A 21,689-nucleotide genomic window follows, 5' to 3' on the forward strand; every position below is an offset into this window, starting at 1 on the left:
TAATGATTATTCTTTTCTGACCTTTAAAATGCTTGGTAATTCATTACCAGGAATGTATAACACAGAATATGTTAATTATGAACATGAAATTATGACTTTGTAGTAAAGCAATAGCTGTGTTATTTTCAATTAGACATGTGGGTTGTTATTCCCTTAGGTCACAAAGGCTGATAATCCTTTCTCATATTTATGTCATTTTGAACATTGTGCATTGTGTGTGAATGAATGAATGAATGTTATGGATTGCCACAAAATATCAAAATTTTTCCTTTTAGGTAATGGTGCATAATACAGAGAATCAAAGCTACTTGAGAGCATACAAAGATTCCCAACTCATTGTTTCATCAGCGAAGTAAGTTTTTCTATTTTTTTTCTTTTTTTATAACATTTTTTATTGATTTATAATCATTTTACAATGTTGTGTCAAATTCCAGTGTTCAACACAATTTTTCAGTCATTCATAGACATATACACACTCATTGGCACATTTTTTTCTCTGTGAGTTATCATAAAATTTTGTGAATATTTCCCTGTGCTATACAGTGTAATCTTGTTTATCTATTCTACAATTTTGAAATCCCAGTCTATCCCTTCACACCCGCCACCCCCCTGGTAATCACAAGTCTGTATTCTCTGTCTGCGAGACTATTTCTGTTCTGTATTTATGCTTTGTTTTTGTTTGTTTTCGTTTTTGTTTTTTAGATTCCACATATGAGCGATCTCATATGGTATTTTTCTTTCTCTTTCTGGCTTGCTTCACTTAGAATGACATTCTCCAGGAACATCCATGTTGCTGCAAATGGCATTATGTTGTCAGTTTTTATGGCTGAATAGTATTCCATTGTATAAATATACCACTTCTTCTTTATTCAGTCACCTGTTGATGGACATTTAGGCTGTTTCCATGTTTTGGCTATTGTAAATAGTGCTGCTATGAACATTGGGGTGCAGGTGTCATCCGGAAGTAGATTTCCTTCTGGATACAAGCCCAGGAGTGGGATTCCTGGGTCATATGGTAAGTCTATTCCTAGTCTTTTGAGGAATCTTCACACTGCTTTCCATAGTGGCTGCACCAAACTGCATTCCCACCAGCAGTGTAGGAGGGTTCCCCTTTCTCCACAGCCTCTCCAGCATTTGTCATTTGTGGATTTATGAATGACGGCCATTCTGACTGGTGTGAGGTGATACCTCATTGTAGTTTTGATTTGCATTTCTCTGATAATTAGTGATATTGAGCATTTTTTCATGTGCTTTTTGATCATTTGTATGTCTTCCTTGGAGAATTGCTTGTTTAGGTCTTCTGCCCATTTTTGGATTGGGTTGTTTATTTTTTTCTTATTGAGTCGTATGAGCTGCTTATATATTCTGGAGATCAAGCCTTTGTCAGTTTCACTTGCAAAAATTTTCTCCCATTCCGTAGGTTTTCTTCTTGTTTTACTTCTGGTTTCCTTTGCTGTGCAGAAGCTTGTAAGTTTCATTAGGTCCCATTTGTTTATTCTTGCTTTTATTTCTTCTAGGAGAAAATTTTTTAAATGTATGTCAGATAATGTTTTGCCTATGTTTTCCTCTAGGAGATTTATTGTACCTTGCATTATGTTTAACTCTTTAATCCATTTTGAGTTGATTTTTGTATATGGTGTAAGGGAGTGTCCTAGCTTCATTGTTTTACATGCTGCTGTCCAGTTTTCCCAACACCATTTGTTGAAGAGACTGTCTTTATTCCATTGTATATTCTTGCCTCCTTTGTCGAAGATGAGTTGACCAAAAGTTTGTGGGTTCATTTCTGGGCTCTCTATTCTGTTCCATTGGTCTATATGTCTGTTTTGGTACCAATACCATGCTGTCTTGATAACTGTAGCTCTATAGTATTGTCTGCAGTCTGGGAGAGTTATTCCTCCAGCCTCTTTCTTTCTCTTCAGTAATGCTTTGGCAATTCTAGGTCTTTGATGGTTCCATATAAATTTTATTATGATTTGTTCTAGTTCTGTGAAATATGTCCTGGGTAATTGGATAGGGATTGCATTAAATCTGTAGATTGCCTTGGGCAGTGTGACCATTTTAATAATATTGATTCTTCCAATCCAAGAGCATGGAATATCTTTCCATTTTTTAAAGTCTTCTTTAATTTCCTTCATCAATGGTTTATAGTTTCCTGTGTATAATTCTTTCACCTCCTTGGTTAGATTTATTCCCAGATATTTTATTACATTGGGTGCTATTTTAAAGGGGATTGTTTCTTTACTTTCTTCTTCTGTTGATTTATCGTTAGTGTAAAGAAATGCCACTGATTTTGGAACATTAATCTTGTAACCTGCTATCTTGCTGAATTCTTCAATCAGCTCTAGTAGCTTTTGTGTGGGCCTTTTAGGGTTTTCTATATATAGTAACATGTCATCAGCATATAACAACACTTTTACCTCTTCTTTTCCAATTTGGATCCCTTTTATTTCCTTCTCTTGCCTGACTGCTGTGGCTAGGACTTCTAGGAATATGTTGAATAGGAGTGGTGATAGTGGGCATCCTTGTCTTGTCCCAGATTTTAGTGGGAAGATTTTGAGTTTTTCACCGTTGAGTACTATGCTGGCTGTAGGTTTGTCATATATAGCTTTTATTATGTTGAGATATGTCCCCTCTATACCCACTTTGGCGAGAGTTTTTATCATAAATCGGTGTTGAATTTTATCAAATGCTTTTCCTGCATCGATTGAGATGATCATGTGGTTTTTGTCCTTTCTCTTGTTGATATGATTTATTACAGTGATTGATTTGCGTATGTTGAATGAGCCTTGTGTCACTGGGATGAACCTCACTTGGTCATGATATATAATCTTTTTTATGTGTTGTTGGATTCTATGTGCTAAAATTTTGGTGAGGATTTTGGCATCTATGTTCATCAGTGATATTGGCCTATAATTCTCTTTTTTTGTAGTGTCTTTGCCTGGTTTTGGTATCAGGGTGATGGGGGCTTCATAGAATGAGTTTGGGAGTATTCCCTCCTTTTCAATCATCTGGAAGCATTTGAGAAGGACTGGTATGAGTTCTTCTTTGTATGTTGGGTAGAATTCCCCGGTGAAGCCGTCCAGTCCTGGACTTTTATTTGTAGGGAGGTTTTTAATTGCTATTTCTATTTCCTTTCTAGTGATATGATTGTTCAAGTGTTCAGTTTCTTCTTGATTCAGTTTTGGTGGACAGTATGTTTCCAGAAACTTGTCCATCTCCTCTAGGTTATCCAGTTTGGTTCCATATAGTTTTTCATAATATTCTCGTATGATACTCTGTATTTCTACTTTGTTTGTTGTAATTTCTCCATTTTCCTTTCTTATTTTGCTTTTTTGTGCTCTCTCTTTTTTCTTCTTTGTGAGTTTGGCCAGAGGTTTTTTGATTTTATTTACTTTTTCAAAAAACCAGCTTTTGGTTTGGTTGATTTTTTCTATGGTCTTGTTAATCTCTATTGTATTTAATTCCCTTCTGATCTTTATTATTTCCTTCCTTCTGCTGCTTTCTGGGGCTCTTTGTTCTTGTTTTTCTAATTCATTCAGGTGGTGGATTAACTTGTTTATTTGAGATTGTTCTTCTTTTTTGAGAAAGGCCTGTATCGCTATAAACTTCCCTCTTAGCAGTGCCTTTGCTGTGTCCCATAGGTTTTGAGTGGTTGTGCTTTCATTATCACTTGTCTCAAGGTATTTTTTAATTTCAGCTTTGATTTCCTCATTGATCCATTGTTTTTTCAATAACATATTGTTTAATCTCCATGCTTTCCTTTTTTTCTCCTTTGTTTGTCTGTTGTTGATATCCAGTTTCATGGCATTGTGGTCAGTAAAGATGCTTGAGATAATTTCTATCTTCTTAAAATTGTTGAGGTTTCTTTTGTGCCCAAGTACATGATCGATCCTGGAAAATGTTCCATGTGCACTTGAAAAGAATGTATATCCTATTTTGGGGGGTTGTAATGCTCTGAAAATATCCACCAAATCTAGTTTTTCTATTGTAGTATTTAATTCCTCTGTTGCCTTGTTTATTTTCTGTCTGGAAGATCTGTCTAGTGATGTTAATGCAGTGTTAAAATCTCCAACTATGATTGTATTCCCATCAATATCCCCCTTTATCGCTGTTAGTAATTCTTGTATGTACTTAGGTGCTCCTATATTGGGTGCATATATATTAACGAGTGCAATATCCTCATCTTGTATCACTCCTTTAATCATTATAAAATGTCCTTCTTTATCTTTCTTTATGTCCTTTATTTTAAAGTCTATTTTGCCTGAAATCAGTACTGCAACACCTGCTTTTTTGGGTTTTCCATTTGCATGGAATATCCTTTTCCATCCTTTCACTCTCAATCTATATGTGTCCTTCTCCCTAAAGTGGGTCTCTTGTATGCAGCATATTGTAGGTTCTTGCTTTATTATCCAGTCTGCCACTCTATGTCTTTTGACTGGAACATTTTGTCTATTAACATTTACAGTAGTTAATGATAGATGTGTGTTTATTGCTATTTTGAACTTATCTTTGCAGTTGAATTGGTATATCCTCTTTGTTCCTTTCTTCTTCCTTTTGTGGTTTGGTAATTTTCCTTTGTATTATCATGGATTTTATTTAATTTTTGTGACTCCCTTGTAGATTTTTTGCTTGTGGTTACCCTTTTTTGTAAATGTATTAACCCATTACTATAACTGTTTTTATTAAACTGATGGTAACATGATCTCAAACCCATCCTACTGTTAAAAAAATTTAAAAAAGAAAGAAAAAAATATTCTATATTTCCCTGCCTCCCTCTCCTACTCTCAGTGATTTGTATGTCTTTTATAATTTCATCTTTTCTTTATTTGTAATTCATGAGTTATCACCTCTACAGTTGTGAGTTTCTCATTTCTGTAGCATCCTGCTGCTTTTCTATTTAGAATAGCCCTTTCAATATTTCTTTTAGCATGGGTTTAGTGTTGCTAAACTCCTGCAGCTTATTTTTGTCTGTGAAACTCTTTATTTCTCCTTCTATCCTAAAGGATAGTCTTGCTGGATAAAGTATCCTAAGCTGCATCTTTTTTTCATTCAGGGCTTTGAATATATCTTGCCACTCCCTTCTGGCCTTTAGTATTTGTGTAGAGAAATCAGCTGAGAGCCTGATGGGGGTTCCCTTGTAACTTACTCTTTGCTTTTCTCTTGCTGCCTTTAGAATCATTTCTTTATCCTTGACTCTGGCCATCTTGATTATGATATGTCTTGGTGTGTGTCTATTTGGGTTCTTCCTGTTTGGGACCCTCTGAGCTTCCTGTACTTGGATATCTGATTCCTTCTTTAAGTTTGGGAAGTTTTCAGTCATGATTTCTTCAAAAACCTTTTCAATCTCCTTTGACTTTTCTTCTCCTTCTGGGGCCCCTATTATGCGAAGATTGGGACGCTTTATATTATCCCATAGGTCCCTTATGCTATTTTCATTATTTTTTATTTGCTTCTCTTGTAGTTCTGAATGGGTGCTTTCTATTGCCCTGTCTTCTAGATAACTAATTCGTTCCTCTGCATTATCTAGTCGGCTTTGCACAGCTATTAGATCATTCCTCATCTCTGTCAATGAGTTTACCCATTCTACTTGTCTCTTCTTTATAGCTTCAATTTCATTTTTGACATATTTTATATCTCTAAACACTATCTCTTAATTCCTTCAGCAATTCGATCACTCCTTTTTTGAAATCTTGATCTAGTTGGCTATCGATGTCTGTTTCATTGATCTTTCTTTCAGGGGATTTCTCTTGTTCTTTTAATTGGGAAAGGTTTCTCTGCTTCTTCTTCTTGCTCATACCTCTCTGGCACTGTGTTTTATGGAGTATCAGTTGTCTATTATGGTCCTTAAGGGTTTTATCTATCTAATGCCTATTTAGGAATAGAACTTAGGAAAAAAATAAAAGAAGTAAGCGATAGAGAGAAAGAATTTTAAAAGAAGGGAGAAAGAGGGTTTGAAAACAGTGTATAATGAATAATAGAAGAGCGAGTTGAAGCAGAGTATTAATTGGGTTAAGACGTCCTTTTAAAACCTTAAAATAAGGGGGGGGGGAGATGAATAGCTGTATTTGAAGCCTCTGTCTAATCAATAACAGGACGTCAAAACCCAAGAGAAATAGAAATGAATTAAGAAGTAAAAATTAAGAGAGTAATAGAAAATAGAATAGGTAAAAACAGATTTAAAAAAAAATCTGGGGGTTGTCAGTGTTCTCCTGGAGTCTGTGTGCTTTTAATGTGAAGTCTTTCTGTCTTCGTCCTGTTTTGGAAGCTCAGCTTGCTGTTTTCAGAGGCCCTCCATTGGCGCCCTCTTCTGTGCTGCTCCCAGCACCTGTCGGCAAGCAGATCGCTTCTCCTCCTAACACTGGGTCAGGTGCAGCTCTCTGCTGTGGGCGGGCGGGTCACTGCCCCTCCAGATGCCGCAGCCAAGTTTTGCAGACTGGCCGAGTTGGAGGGCACGTCGCGCCCCCTCCCAGCACCTAGGTCAGGGTCTGTTTTCCTGCCCGAAAGGCGGGGGGCCACTCTCCCTCTACCTGCGCCGCCGGTAGCTCCGCTGCTCTGTGTGGCTGCGCGCTCCGCCCTGGTCGGCGCTCCGCAGGTGGGATCGGGGAAGACCGAGGGACAGCCTTGTCCCTCTTCTGAGCCAGAACCCAGCTCCTTGCCTGTCCCTGCGGAGCAAGTTCTCTGAGGGACCAGGATGGAAGGATCCTATCTGCCCCGGGCTGCAGGCCAGTCTCAGTTTGGCCTTTGAGGCTTCTAAGCCCTTCGGTGCGGATCCGGGTTTCGCCCCCGCCCCAGCCTGAGTGCTCAGCGCGGAGGATATGGCGGCTGTGCCTGAGCCCTGCCTCTCTTCCCCCGAAAACTTTCCCCGGGTTCAGAGATGGGGGTGTGCACCCTTTCCCCGAGAGCACATCAACCTTGCTGTTTTATGGAGGGCCCAGGGTGTTCTGCCCTGTGCACCCACAGCCACGGCGCTCAGCCCCTTGCGTTCCCCCGGGGCTGCCTCCGTGCAGCCACTTCCATCCTCTGCCTGGCTTGTGCAGCCTGGCCCTGCCCGCCGCTGCCAGCCCGCGTCTCATGCTGGGTGTCGGGGGGATGCTCTGTGCCCATTTAACTTAGTTCTGTTTGTCAAGGTCTGCTCTGTACAGATCCGAGCCTCGGAGGCTCCCCCTCCGTCCCGCTGGCCTCTCAGTTGGAGAGGGGAGACCCAGCAAGCAAGTGCCAGTCCTCCTTTGCTGCTCCCTCCCCTCGGGACCTGTCCCGCGCTACTTTGCCTTTTGTTCTTTCTTTTTTCCTTTTCTCCTACCAGATTTTTGGCGTCCTTATCTTTTGAAGAGGGCGATGTTCTGTTGGAGTTCTGCAGGTGCTCTTGTTGGCTGAGTGGGTCTGTAGATGTGGGTCTTGGTGTATCTGTGTGAGAGGGTGAGCCACTAGCATCTCTCTACTCTGCCATCTTCTCCGTCCCTTGAAGTAAGTTTTTCTGAAATGTCATTCTTTCTTTTTTTTTTTTCCTTCAAATTGATGTAGTGTTGTGTTTTTAGTGAACAGCATTGTGATTCAGTTATAGATAGATAGATATCAATAGATAAATTGTTTTTCATTATAGGTTATTACAAGCTAGTGGATATAGTTCCCTGTGCTATACCAGTATGACTTTGTTGTTTATTGATTTTGTTTATAGTATGTTGTATCTGCTAATCCCAAACTCCTAATTTATGAGTCCCACTTCTCCTTCCCACTTTGGTAACTATATGGTACCAAAAACATAAATTTCTATGTCTGTTAGTTTCTGTGAGTAATTATTATTTTGTAAATAGGCTCATGTCATCTTTTTGGGTTCCTCATATAAGTGGTATGATTGTATTTGTCTTTCTCCTTCTGGTTTACGTCCCTTAATATGATAATCTTTAGGTCCATCCATGTGGCTGCAAATAGCATTGTTTCTTCCTCCTCAGTGCATGTAAATTTTCCAAGTATATCTCCAGCCCTGATTCTAGCTCATTATTGCAGCTTCTTCCTAATATCTCTATCCCAGTTCTTGATATTGCTGTCCTGGTTCTCTGGCCCCTAGCCTGTCCAGTACAATACTAGTATCTCAAGGGTTAAAGTTCCATGGATCTCTGTTTTGTAAAAAGAACCCCAGAATCCAAATCTGTGTGATTCCTTTTTGTCTTTGGATGTATGTCCAACATCCTTAGTATAGTATCGAATACCACTTCAACCTGACTCAAGTTTATCTATTTTTTAACCTCTTATTTTAAAGAATTTCAAACAGATAAAATTAGTCAGTAGCATCATAACCCCTGTTGTACATGTCATCAGCTTGAATAATCAGAAGTCATAGCCATTCCTGTTTCCATGTATTACCCATCCATTCACTATCTATATTATTTTGAATAAATTATTAACTTCAAATAATTTAATCCATAAATACTTGGATATATAATCTCTGAAAGAGGACTCTTAAAAATATAACCACAATACCATTTTCATACCTTATAAATTATTAATTGCTTAACATTATCACATGCCCAGTCATTATTCAGATTTCCAATAGTCTCAAATTTCTAGTAGTCTCTAGTTATTAACAGATCTGCTTTTAATCTGTAGGTTTTCTTGTTATCTATTTTTGTCTTATATTTGTAAATTATATCACATTTAGTATCCTTAAGGGCATATTCCTGTTGTTCTGTAATGAAATTTACCCTCCCTTACCAAAGTGTATTCTTGCAAGTTAAAATCTGTTTCTTAATTTGAAAATGCCTTTTGTATACTTCATGACCCCTGACACATGCCTTCTAAGAGGAGGTGGTTAGGAACCTTTGTAATTAGGACCTTTGTATCAGATGTCTTAGAAGTGGCAGTAGAGGTCAGAATTGGATGTTTGTGAAAGACCGGTCATCTGGATTTTTGAAATTTTCAGCAGAACCCTGATAAATGCAGGGATAGCATATTGAACAATTAAATATTATCCTGCTGTTCCCACCTCACTTCCCAGTAGATTTATTAGCTCAGTGCTCCTTAAAGCCTGTGAGTTAACAGTAACAGCATGGTAATTCTGGTGTACATCCAGAATCCCCAAACTTCTAAAGGACAAATTATTTCATGTTAGACACAAGGAAAGGCTTCTTAACCAGAGAATATGTTTTAAGGAACAGCTGGAGAGCAATGAGATATAGTACATTTTTCTTTAAGGGTTTTGTGTTGTATGTAATACATGAAGGCTCGGCCAACAGAGTCAGCTTACTTCATCTCTCATAGACTTTTTAAAATCAATGGACATGGTGATTTAAAGAGAGTTTCAGAAATACTAGACCCACTTAAAGATTATAGTTCCTTGTTATTTTGGGTAGCATCTTGAGAATCCTTGGATATAGATGATACCCTTGTATGACTGCCAGGGGACAAGTCAATTAAATGACCTCATGTTAAAAAATATGATGTTGGGGGTTGGGTATAGCTCAGTGTAGAGCACACACTTAGCATGCTCAAGGTTCTGGGTTCAACCCCCAGTACCTCCATAAAAAATATGATTTGTTTGAATGTTTATGAAGTATTTAATATTTATCTCTACAAGGTTATTATGCAATATTAATATAAATAGCATTCTTTACCTAAGCTAAGAGCTTACATTTGAAATGAAAACAAATCTAAATGAAATTCAGAAGTACCCAGTGTTAGCTTTTAAAGGTTTAACTTGTCAGGATGGGTTGTGTTAGGTTGGTATGCTGGAGAGTTTGGTAAAATGGGGGGCAGCTGTGGGTAGTAAAGTTATAAACATCTGCATTGGGTTTATAATTTTAACTTTGCTTGGAAAAGATTATAGTATCAAGTTTTCCCAAAATAAAGCAAAATCTTAGCATCTAGTGTGATTACCATACATGTCTGGTACATAATTCAATAGGTAATACATTGTAAGTCCTTTAATAGAAAAAAAGAATTTGGCAGCATTTATGACAAATTTAAAACAGTAAGGTTCAAGTAGGTAGAAATTCTTAGTATAACTATGTGTGTTTAGCAAATAGTATTTGTTTTGTTTTGTCTTAAGAGCATTACAACATTGTGAAGAATTCATTAAGCAGTATAACTGCTGAGAAACAGTATATGCTTACCTGACAGTCAGCTTCTGCCTCACCAGAATATCACTAATCACGTGGGCAAAGCAGTAGAAAACTGCATGAGGGCTGTCATTGGGGTGATGCTCAATTTAACTAATGATAATCATAAGTCATATTTTCTACATATATTCTCACTGAAATATTGTATTACATGTAAAAATAAGTTACTCCCTTGTTTCTTCTTTTCTTAATGTAGTCATTTTTAAATTGCCATCATGTAATTCACTTACTCATTTATAGATTTAACTGCTTTTAGCAGTTGATATTTTAAAAATCAGCCTAGTAGCTCAGCTCAGAAATATTATTGTCAACAGTGTATCTCAATAAAGGATAGCTGTACATTTTTAATTTTTAGTATTTGTGTTAATGCATATTAGTTGTGTCATAAAAATGATAACAACTTTTATCCTCTTCCTATTCCCTATTTGAGAATGGGGCAGCACCACAACAGGAGGACAAGATGGCGTGATGGGCACAGTGATGAGCTGTGTGCTTAGGGGCAGAGATTTGATATTCAAAGTGCTGGTGGGTTCAAATGACTATTTCAGAAATGAGTACTTTGTCTATTAAGATGATAAAAACTTCATCTTAGTTTTGAATTTAAGAACCGGTTGTTCAATATATTGTGGATTTCAGTTGACTCCCTATGAACATACTTCTTACAGTACAGAAGGGAAACATGAAGGGCCATGTGTAAAAATAAAGACTATAAGAACTAAAAGTGATGAAATCATTCTTTGGGAAGACCATTATTTATAATTATAAAGTGGTTATTAACCATTTTGAAGATGATAGCACATTGATCTGTTTTCTAGCTGTCAATAAAAGTTGTATATTGTATTCATTTGTTTTAATTCTCACCTGTGGTAACAGGTATATTTTAACTTTTGTAGGGTTTAGGACTACTGGTAAATCTAGTTGAGTATAATGGTCAGAATTGGCAATGTCTTGTCAACATGGAAACATCATACTCTTTTGATTCTTCCTTCTGCAGTGGAGAGGGAGATGGTAGATTAAGGATGGCTGGACAAGTCCATGCAGTTCAGGCTTTAGTGCATGTAAGCAACAACTTAAAAACAAACTAACACCTTCAGGTTTTACATCTGTCCAGTTTCTTTATCAGTTACCTTCTCTCCCTCCTTCCTTCCCTCCCCTCCTCTTCCTCTTCCTCTGACTCTCTCACCTGTTCAGTGAGAGGTACGCTGGGTTAGAATGTGTTCCATTACTTATTCTGTTGACTGTTTCCAACTACTGTAATCACTCCTTAGGCATTGTTAGCAAAAAGCAGAAACAAGGACTCTTTGTTTATGAATCAAAGGTAGATTATTAACAACAAATTACAAGTCAAGTTTTAGCTTTATCCCATCTGGTTCAAGTCCTGCAGCATTACTTTCTGGTCTGATCTATGCCCAGGACTGTGTGTACCTAAATATTGGGGCATAGCTTTGAAAGTATATATGTCTTTGGAGTAATTTCCTGGCTTAGGAATTGTGTCAGAGTATGTATATTTAAAATTGATATCCCCAACTTGCCCCCCCAGTCACATAATCCCTCTTCACTTGATTTATACTCCCCTGTAAAATTGTATGTGGGTTTTTGTTTGTTGACAATGCTGAGTATTACTATTTTTTACTTTTTCCAGTACAATACTTTCTGCCAGTTCCTAGCTACCTTTGTCATTTCCTTAAGTGAAAGTTTGCACGTGTTCAGAAGTGATCATGAACTTTCTTTTCCCCATTTTTTCCAAAGCCTTTGCTAACCTGTTGATCCTTTTGGCCTTTCTGAAAGTAGGAATGCTTGAGCTGTGTCTTCAGGTAATAATCTGCAACAACTTGGTGTTTTCTTGAGTTATAACTAGGAGCCTATCATTCCTTTTCAAATATTTGGATCTCAGGGCTTCTTTATTCTGTATACTTTTTACCTGATATAAAGTATATATACTTTATAGTAATTAGTGGGCATACCAATTAACTTTTGTTTATGTGTGTTTTATCTATTAATAAATTAGAAGTCAAAACAGAAAATTGTAAAATTCAGGTACTCATTCTATTAGCCATTGGTATATAAAAATAATCACATGGCATGTAGATTCTGGAAAACTCCCACTGTATAGTTATTAGAGAATGAAAGGAGTCAGTTGAGCTTTCAGTATACTTGTGAATACAGTTTTGAGCTCACAGAATCCCTGAAAAGATTTGGGAGAACCCCTAGGGAACCTGGAACCAATTTTAAGAAATAACTGCTTCATATAAAGCTAAAAATTTTATTTTCTCGAGGGCATTAAATTTTATATAGCACACTTGTATATATTTTGCAAATTTTTGAGATCTCCTTGGCATGTGGTTTTCAGGTAGCTGCCATTAGTAACTTGGGGTTTTCCCCAGTCATTGCAGTGAGTATATGAAATGCTTTCTGTACATTTGGCACAGCAGCAGCACATGGAAATAAAGGGAGTGAAGGCAGGAGGTTTAGTGGGTTCCCTTTTAGAGTTTTTGGTGTGTCCTTCCATTGACAATTGCACTTCCATTTTTAAGTATTATAGTTGAGATCCTGTTCTAGGTCTTTCTTTGAGAACAAGCTTTTTAATTTTACTGATTCTTGTTTATCTCTATATCCATTTAAATTCCTTTTAAAGAAGCCACATTGCTTTCCCCCAATATTATGTTTTATTCAGTGTTCTTTCTTCTTTCCAGTTAATTTATCCAGGCTGCTAGGATTTAAAAATTTTATAATTCTTTTAACTTTTCATTGTATTTTTTGCTTGAATTTCCTCTCAGTATTATCCAAATTAAGAAAAAAGTTTAGATTCTCAATCTTATAAACAGAATGCCTGCATCATTAGGAAATACACTTAATATGCATGATTGAATTTCAACAGCATTTATACTTTTTTTTGGCCTTCAGTTGGATGAAGACCAAGGGCTTTTATTGACATTTACTCTTGTTTACCAGACAACATGCTTCTTAGGATTGGTGATGTTTAAAAGCAAATTGAAGCTTAAATTTGGAGATATACATGCTGGTTGGTGATCTCTCTTAATGATCTTCAAAAATCATCTTTATCAGCTATTCCTTGAGTGAGAGAGAGCAGCCCAGTTGGTAGAAAGTAAAACAGGTGAGTTGATCAAAGATGCTCCCACCACTCAGTATCATAAGGGTAGAGAGAGACAAGAAACAAGTGCAGAAATACAGTGGGTGTCAACTGAGAAGATAGATGGTACAGAAGAAAAATAAAAGAAGGAGGAAGATGTTGAAGAACTTGACCTCAATATAGGTATGTTTATTTTAATGTATTCAAATTAAATATGTGTTCTTTTCTCTCCAAAACACTTTTAATTCATATATTGTTATAATCTTGCTATATTTATGTCCTCTCTAGTCCAGTGCAGACAAGCTTTGATAATTCAGTGCTTTTAGGATTTCTTCACAGGATCCCTAGCAGTGAGGAAGGTATGTGTCCAGTGCAGGCAAGGTCTGCTTTCCTTTCCTGGTTCTTTCTTAATTTATCTTTAAAGAGAAGCAGCTGAATAATATGACCCCTAAAGGTTTTTATAGTTCTGAAACTTGGGGATTATTTTAATGACCTCACTTTGTAAACTGAGAGCTATTGTCATAAATTACAGTAATAGTTCTCAAAGTCTTTTGCCTATATTTTTAATTGGGTTGTCATTTTTTAGTTGAGTTGTAGAATTCTATATATTCTAGGGACTTGACTCTTATCGAGTACCTGGTTTGCAGATAAATTCTGTGAGTTGTCTTCACTTTTTTGATGGTGTCTTTTGAAACACAAAAACTTTAAGTTTGTTGAAGTCCAACTTACCTATTATGTATTTTGTCACTTGTGGTTTTGTTGTTGTGCTTAAGAAACCATTTCCTAACCCAAGGTCACAAAGATTTAGTCCTGTGTTTTATTCTAAGTGTTTTATGGATTGGCTCTTATATTAATTCCTCTTCCATTTGTGTTATTTTTTGTTGATGTGTGTATATATCACATTTTGTTAGCATCATTTATTGATGTTTAGCAGTTTTGAAGGAAAGATGACTAACAGAGGTGTTGGTTTCTTGGATGATTTTGTGTGTCTGTGTGTGCATGTGTGTTTTAATGTACTTCTACAGATTTTGGTTTAAATATTTTCAGCTCTTCAGCATGCTGGCAAACACATGGAGGATTGCATTGTGTCCTCATACACAGCACTACTTCTTGGGTGTCCCTGCCAACAGTATCCAGGAAGTACTAGTTCAGTGTCATTTTATGTGTCTTAAAAAGATTTCATTGTGAGAGATTCATATCATTACCTAATTAACTGAGAACTTTTTCTTATCCCCTCACATTTGGTGAAGTTTAGAAGGTACATTTCAAAGTAAGAATATATTTGGTTTAATGAGGAAACTCCCAGGATAATGGAGGAATGGATTCACTGTGCCCTTGGTTGAAGTCAAAGAGAGCATCAGCTACAACCTGTGCTCAACTGGCTTCAGGTGGAAAAGTCCAGCCTCAGTGAGAGCATAAAAGACTCAGAATTTCTGTCTTTACCCTGTGCTGTCTCCTGCATGTCATCATGTCTTTTACTGGCTCTCTTCATGGCCCTGTGCTGACTCTAGCTACATGACTAGTCTACTTAACCGATGTCCAGTTGAAGAACATGGCCCCTCCTGTATGTTTATTTGTGAGAGCAACGGTTTCTTTCCCCTAGGACCCCTGCACACCCACTGCGAAAAGTAGGCTTCCCCTCACCTTGGCCAAGATTGGCTCACTTGTTTTTGTCTCAGCTACACACTGGCCAGGAAAATGGGATTACTACATGAGATTTAGATCATCATGACTTAACTATGAGAAGTATGTGAGTGTCTAGACATTTGGGCTGAATCAGCACAGAAGTGGACAGGTTCTGGCTATTGGGATGGTCTCCTTTAAAAAGGGAAACATATGGATTTTTTTAAGAGTAAGGCCCAGTAGAAGAGCTAGATTTTAAAATAAAAGGGAGTTTTTTTTCCTCCTTAGCTGCCAGGGACATTCAGGTTGCAAGAAAGAGTGGAGGGAGGTCTATTGTATAGTGGGGTGGTTAGTTTTTCTTCTCTGAGGCTGGAGGACTGGAAGGAAATACCATGATCTGAAGGGCATCTTATCAACCCTCTCACATTTCTTCATTTTTGCAATCGAGTTTTCTGCATTGCCTTGCTTTCCCCCTGTATCCATTTGTCTTGAGTCCTGTGTATTTTTCTGAATCCTTCTTGTCCATCTCTTCAATATTTATATTGTAATCAATCTCTGATCTAAATGCACACTTGCCCACTTTCTTGTGGCCCTTGCTGGCACCAGCCCTTTCAGGATCTAGGCCTGAGTTTTGATCACGGCTTTGGGGGCCCTGTAACATCTTTATTCCCCTTCCAGTATATAATCTTTTCAGCTCAGCCTTTTTACTTATTTCCTTAAAATCCAGAGATTTTTAAGGGCAAATCAGAAACACATGCCAAGCAAAGGGAAAGAAGAAGATGATCCTTCAGAAGCAACCCCCCCTCCAAGGAAAAACCTGATGGGCATGCTATTTAAATTAAAGAGTTTTAGGTATTGTATTTTGCACACACCCAAATTTCAGTCATGGTCTTTCTTAAATAATGGTTCTTAAAATTGAGTTATTATCAAATGTGATTTATTTGTTAATAAATTCCTATTCATCTATGTCTCTCTTGCCTCTAAAGAGATCATATGGTCCTTAGGTTGTGTGAAGTGTTGTGAATTTTAGAAACTAAGATGTCTTTGTTGCCTTGGGGATTATTATGACTAACCTCAAAAAGCTAGGTGATAGAACAAAATGCAAAGGAAATTGGCTTGCCCAATGCTTAAGTGGAAAAGAAACAGAACAGCAGGTGATTCTGTGCAGTAAGTGCTACTTTGTGGTGAGGGCAGCCTGCCTGGGAGCCCGGAAGACACTGGTGTCATTTCCCATCACCCCCCGGGCACCTGATGTCCTGCAGGGCTCAGTCTCCTCTCTGCCCTTCCTGTCCTTGCTGCTCTCGTGACTCCCTGTTCCTGAAGTCCTGCATGCCGACGCCACCACAGCTAGCTTCCTTAAGAGCACATCTGATCCCATAACTCCTCTCTCACCAGTCTTTCTTGACTTACCACCATTTAGGCAATGGTGACTTTACTGCTGCAAGACCCCAAACTTAAAATTACATTCTCCAAATTTTAACTCTGCCAGACCCCTTGGGCACTTTCTAAATTTCCCAAATAGGCCACGCTGTTTCCCACCTTTTCTGTTTGTACCTGCTGCAGGCTGCTTAGAAATAAATGCTGTGACTCCCTCTCCCACACCGCAGCCACTCACGATGTTGTGTTCTGCAGTGTGTTGACAGAAAAGGATTAATTGGCTTTTTGAGAAGCTTTCACTCAGAACCCAAGATCTGATCCCTTATCCTGTGTGATGGGAGTGGGCTTCTCTCCTGAGCAGCCCGCACGGACCCCTCAGCCCCCTCTCTCCCCACCGCTGTGGTCTCAGCCCCTTCCCTAGAAATTGGTTAAAGACGTTCTTAAATCCGGCTTTCCTTTCCCTCTGCAGTGACCGTAGCTATTGCCCTTACAGCATATTCTCCACTTTCCAGTATATTTTAGAAATACAGACATTTAAAGATTATCAAATCTCTCAGTATTTTAGCTGCAAGACTTGTTAACTCAGTAGAAGTAACTTGTGCTCCACCTCCCAGCTGGGGACCTGTGGTGGCTTTTGGTGGGAAGGGTCACTTAGAATGTGGGTGATTGACAACATGTACCTTAGCACACGGTTATGTTGGCAATGCATTTGTTAGATATTTTCTGAAATTCTATTCATATCATTATTTTGCTTATTTATAATTCCAAAAATACCTTGACAGGAATAAAGAGAAGGAGGGAGGGGGCTGGCTGCATATTTCCTAAGAGGGGCAACGTGTACTCTTTTGTCTCCTGCCCCATCAACAAAAATCAAGTCAGAAACTTCCCTGTTCCTCCTCCTCTTGTGGCAATGTATTTTCTTTTGTTTTTTATTATAGGTGAACCTCCTTAGAAGAGCTTTTCCTTTTATTCTTTATGAACCATTAATTCATTTTTTAAAATATGTTGAAATAGAAAGGTTTTAGACAGGCCATGTGTTTTCCTTGTAACAGATATGTTTATGTATAGTCTGGCTGCTTCTTGCTAATTAATGAAGGGAAACTTCTGAAGCTTAAGTAAAACTGGAATCTCTACATCAGGCAATCTAGATAAAAACAGAGTTGTTGAGAGAGAAATGGAAACAAATTCTATAAATCTAAGTGTTTATGTACCTTCTAAAGTCAGAAAAATGGATGATAAATTGAAAGAAAACTCTGAAAGTGTGCTTGAAAACAGGGTTCACGAGGGGAAGCTGAGCTCTGAGAAGAATGAAACCTCCCTTGGTGCTGCAGCACCTTCAAGGACCAAGCCATCCTCCAGGCTTTCCTCCTGTATAGCTGTGATCACAGCCCTCAGTGCTAAACAGGCCACTTCCAACTCCAAAGGACCAGTGACCAATTCCCGTGAGTCCTCTCTATTACCAAAAGAAGTAAATGACAGCCCTAGAGCCATTGAAAAGTCTCTTGAATCTCAGAGTCTCATCAAAGGGATGAAAAAACATCCCTCAAGCAGCCAGATAGTCCCTGGAGCATCTCCAGTGAGAACAGTAACAAAGGATCGCCCTCCTTTCCCACAGGGTCAACACCAGCAATCACCAAGGTCCACATCAAAACCATCAAGACATCTTCTGGAGAAATCAAGGGGATGGTGATGAGGGTGTTTTGCCTGAAGTCAATCTTGATGCTGGAAAAAAGCCTTCAGAACAGACAGAGTCCATGGTGGCATCCATGATGTCACTTCTGTCATCTCCAGCCTTGGTCCCTGTCCTTTCCTTCCAGCCTCAGGGCACCTGTGCAGTCAGTGGTCATCACCAGTGCTGTTGCCCCTGCCAACCTGACCCCCAAACAGGTCACAATCAAGCCTGTTGTGACCACCTTCCTCCTGGTGACAGCTGTGAAGACAGTTGGCTTGCAAGTCATTAATGTGAAGCTCACCAACAACACGATGGTCAAAGACATGGTCATATCTGCTGCCTCCATTCAGAGCACCAGCAGCACCATCATTAAAGCTGCCAATGCCACCCAGCAGCAAACCGTCGTGGTGCTGGGCTCCAGCCTGGCCAATGCCAAACTTGTGCCAAAGACTCTGCACCTTGCCAACTTAACCTTCTGTCTCAGGGTGCCAAGGCCACCTCTGAGCTCTGCCAAGTGCTCACCAAGCGTCAGCAGCAAATAAAGTAGGCAATAATGCTGTGGCCTCATAGCCACTCAAAAATTTGTCAAGGTTAAGGTGGAATCCTACCTGCAGAGTTCTGTGGTGGAAGCTTTCAACAAGGTGCTGAGCAGAGTCAACCCAGTCCCAGTTTGCATCCTCAACCTCAGTCCTCCTGCCAACATGGGCATCATGTTATGAACCCATGGGTACAAGTGCTTAGAGTATGAGGACTCCTTTGCCCTGAAAAGAGCCTGACCCAACACTAGGACAGATGCAGCATGTACATTGAAGTGACATTCAACCACTGTAGTAGGAACCTCATTATTCACAGCAAGTGCAGCCTCCTGTCCCATGCCTGTGGGCACAAGGAGAAGGGAGTGTTGATGCAGGGCTCCCTCTTGATTGTGAAGCTGGTCCCAGCAGATCAAATGATTGTTTCTCCATCAAGCAATACTCCTGCTTCATCTTCCACTCTACTGAGCTCTGCGGAGCTGGCACACACACTGTAACATAAATTCAGTCTGGCATAACTGGGACAGTCACATCAGCCCTTTTAAGCACACCCATCCTTCCAGCTATGTCTTGGGATGAAGACCCATCCAAGCTCTGTAGGCATAGTCTGAAATGTTTGCAGTGTAATGAAGTTTTCCTGGGGGATATGTCACTGGTTACCCATGTCCAGCAGGCTGCAGATATGAGTGGACAGAAGACTTGCACTGTCTGCCAGATGCTGCTTCCTCACCAGTGCAGCTCTGCCTCCCACCAGAGAATCCATCAGCACAAATCTCCCTACACCTGCCCCGAGTGTGGGGCCACCTGCAGATCGGTGCAACTCCAGACCCATGTCACCAAGAACTGTCTATGCTACATGCAGAGAGCTGGCTTCTGATGTTTGCATTGCAATGTTGGCTACTCTGATGCGGCCACGCTGAAGTCTCACATTCAAGGTTCTCACTGTGAAGTCTTCTACAAGTGTCCAATCTGTCCAGTGGCATTTAAGTCTGCCCCAAGTGCAGAATTCCCATGCCTACACACAGCACCCCAACATCAGGATCAGAGAGCCAAGAATAATATATATGTGTTCCATGTGTGACACTGTATTCACCCTGCACACCCTGCTGTATCACCACTTTGACCAGCACATTGAAAACCAGAAGGTGCCTGTTTTCAAGTGTCCAGACTGTTCTCTTTTATATGCACAGAAGAAACTCATGATCTATGGTCCATCTAAACTCCATGATGTAATATCACATCTATTCATGGAACACTGAAAAGCATGGAAGTGTCTCCAAACTTGGGTATAGACTTGCCTTTGTGCATTAAGCCTACAACTCAAAATTCAACAAATCAAAACAAAGAAGACACTGGATCCATGAATGGGAAAGAAAAATTGGAAAAGAAATCCCCATCACCTGTGAAAAAAAATCAGTGGAACTGAAGAAAGTGGCCTGTCCTGGTTGAACGTGTTGGGGGTGTGACCATCTGTTCACACAGAGATGTTTACATTTCCCATGTGAGGAAGGAGCACGGGAAGCAAATGAAGAAACACCCCTGCTGCCAGTGTGACAAACCTTTCAGCTCATCCCACAGCCTCTACCATCACAACTGGATAAAACACAAAGGCATCAGGAAGGTTTACACCTGCTCGCACTGCCCAGAGCCCAGGCGTGCCTTCATGAAATTGCTGGTGCTGGAGAAACACATCTGACCCATGCACGGTATTAAAGATCCTGACCTGAAAGAAATGACAGAAGCCACCAATGAGGAGGAAATGGAAATAAAAGAAGATGCCAAGATTCCCAGCCCCAAGCGGAAGTTGGAAGAACCCGTTCTAGAATTCAGACCTCCCAGAGTAGCCATCACCCAACCCCTGAAGGAGCTTATTAATATTTTCAAGGTTCGCAAGTGTGCATGTGGGGCTTCACCATGGAAAACCTGCTGTGGTTCCACAAGCACATCCTGCAGCACAAGTCGGATGGATCCTTGCACCAGTCCCTGGAGTGTCTGCTACACATCGCATGTCTCCCTCTGCCGGCACTTTGTCATCCACAAACACAAGGAGCCACAGCCCGTGGTAAAGCAGAATGGGGTTGAAGAAGCAGGAGAACAAGCCCAGCCCTGAGGATGAGCCAGCCGACCACCTAGTGTTGGACTGAACGTGTGAAGTGTGAGCCAAGGCCTCTGAGATGGAAGCTGCCTTAAATGCACACATGCAGACCCATGGCATGGCCTTCATCACAACCAAAAGAGTGAGATCTGCCAAGAAATAGCCCCACACCTCCACCAGGAGAACCCCTGTCCACATTGGAAGAAAAAAGACATTTTTGTTAGAAAAAGTTTGCAGTATAGTAAACAGTACAGTCTAGGCTGCTGCCATATGTCCTCTCTCCACATCCTCCTCCACCTCATCTGTATATCCTTGATAAGTATTAAAACAATATTTGAGTTGAAAAGAGTTTGCATATATTTAAATGAATAACTTTTTATACTGTTTGTTACATGTTTGTATCAATATTTAGTAGAAAATGTTTTGAAGTGGGGTTTTTTAAGTTTTTTTTTTTTATTTTTTGGTTTATTTTTGTTTTTGTTTTCTAATTTGGGTTAGGATTTTTCTTTATTGCACTGTTCCTTTAAAACAGAGTTCTTAGTAAACAGGCAGTTCCCAAACTCCAATAAACCATTTTGTATGTCACAAATTTGAATGGGTTAACTAATCACAGGCTACAATAATACCTTTTTTAGTGTTTTTAATTTTTAGAATTCACTACATAAATTGTAGGTGACTGTAGGTCTCCAAAACACTAGGGACTTTTAAATGCCTTGGCACTATCCTCAACGTGCCTGCCCCACCCGCACATGCCCATCCTACACTCGCACTCCGGTGGCATGTGGCATCCTCTCCAGGCCAGGCGCAGTGGTGTTGGGAGCAGCCTTGCAGATGGCTTTGGTCCCAGCGGGGGATGAAAACTTGGGCCAGAAATCCAGTAAGGAACACAGATTTCCTTATTTCCATCTCAGAACGGGTAAGAAGGGTATCCTAATGGGAAAAAACGGGGAGAGGGGAATGGTGGTTTTTCTGGGCAGATTTGCAAGGCTGGCTTATAAAAGAGAACAAGCAGATAAAGTGATGAAAGGGCTGCAATACTGTAAATGTTATAGTATGTAGTTAGATCAGTAGTTTTATATAGTCACTTTTTTGTCGTGTAATTTATTAACTATTAGAAAGTCACAACTGAAAATATCAAGTATTTCTCTGGCTCTTGACAGCAAGAAAAAAATCGCAGTTAACCTTT

General features: G+C 39.5%; 1 pseudogene; it reads left to right on the forward strand.

The window, feature by feature from the left end:
* Positions 1 to 15,580: 15,580 nt before the first annotated feature.
* LOC141579229 (zinc finger protein 532-like) lies at positions 15,581 to 20,727 on the forward strand (annotated as a pseudogene).
* The last annotated feature ends 962 nt before the right edge of the window (positions 20,728 to 21,689 follow it).

Source organism: Camelus bactrianus, chromosome 11 (assembly GCF_048773025.1).
Source record: "Camelus bactrianus isolate YW-2024 breed Bactrian camel chromosome 11, ASM4877302v1, whole genome shotgun sequence".
Taxonomy (NCBI): domain Eukaryota; kingdom Metazoa; phylum Chordata; class Mammalia; order Artiodactyla; family Camelidae; genus Camelus; species Camelus bactrianus.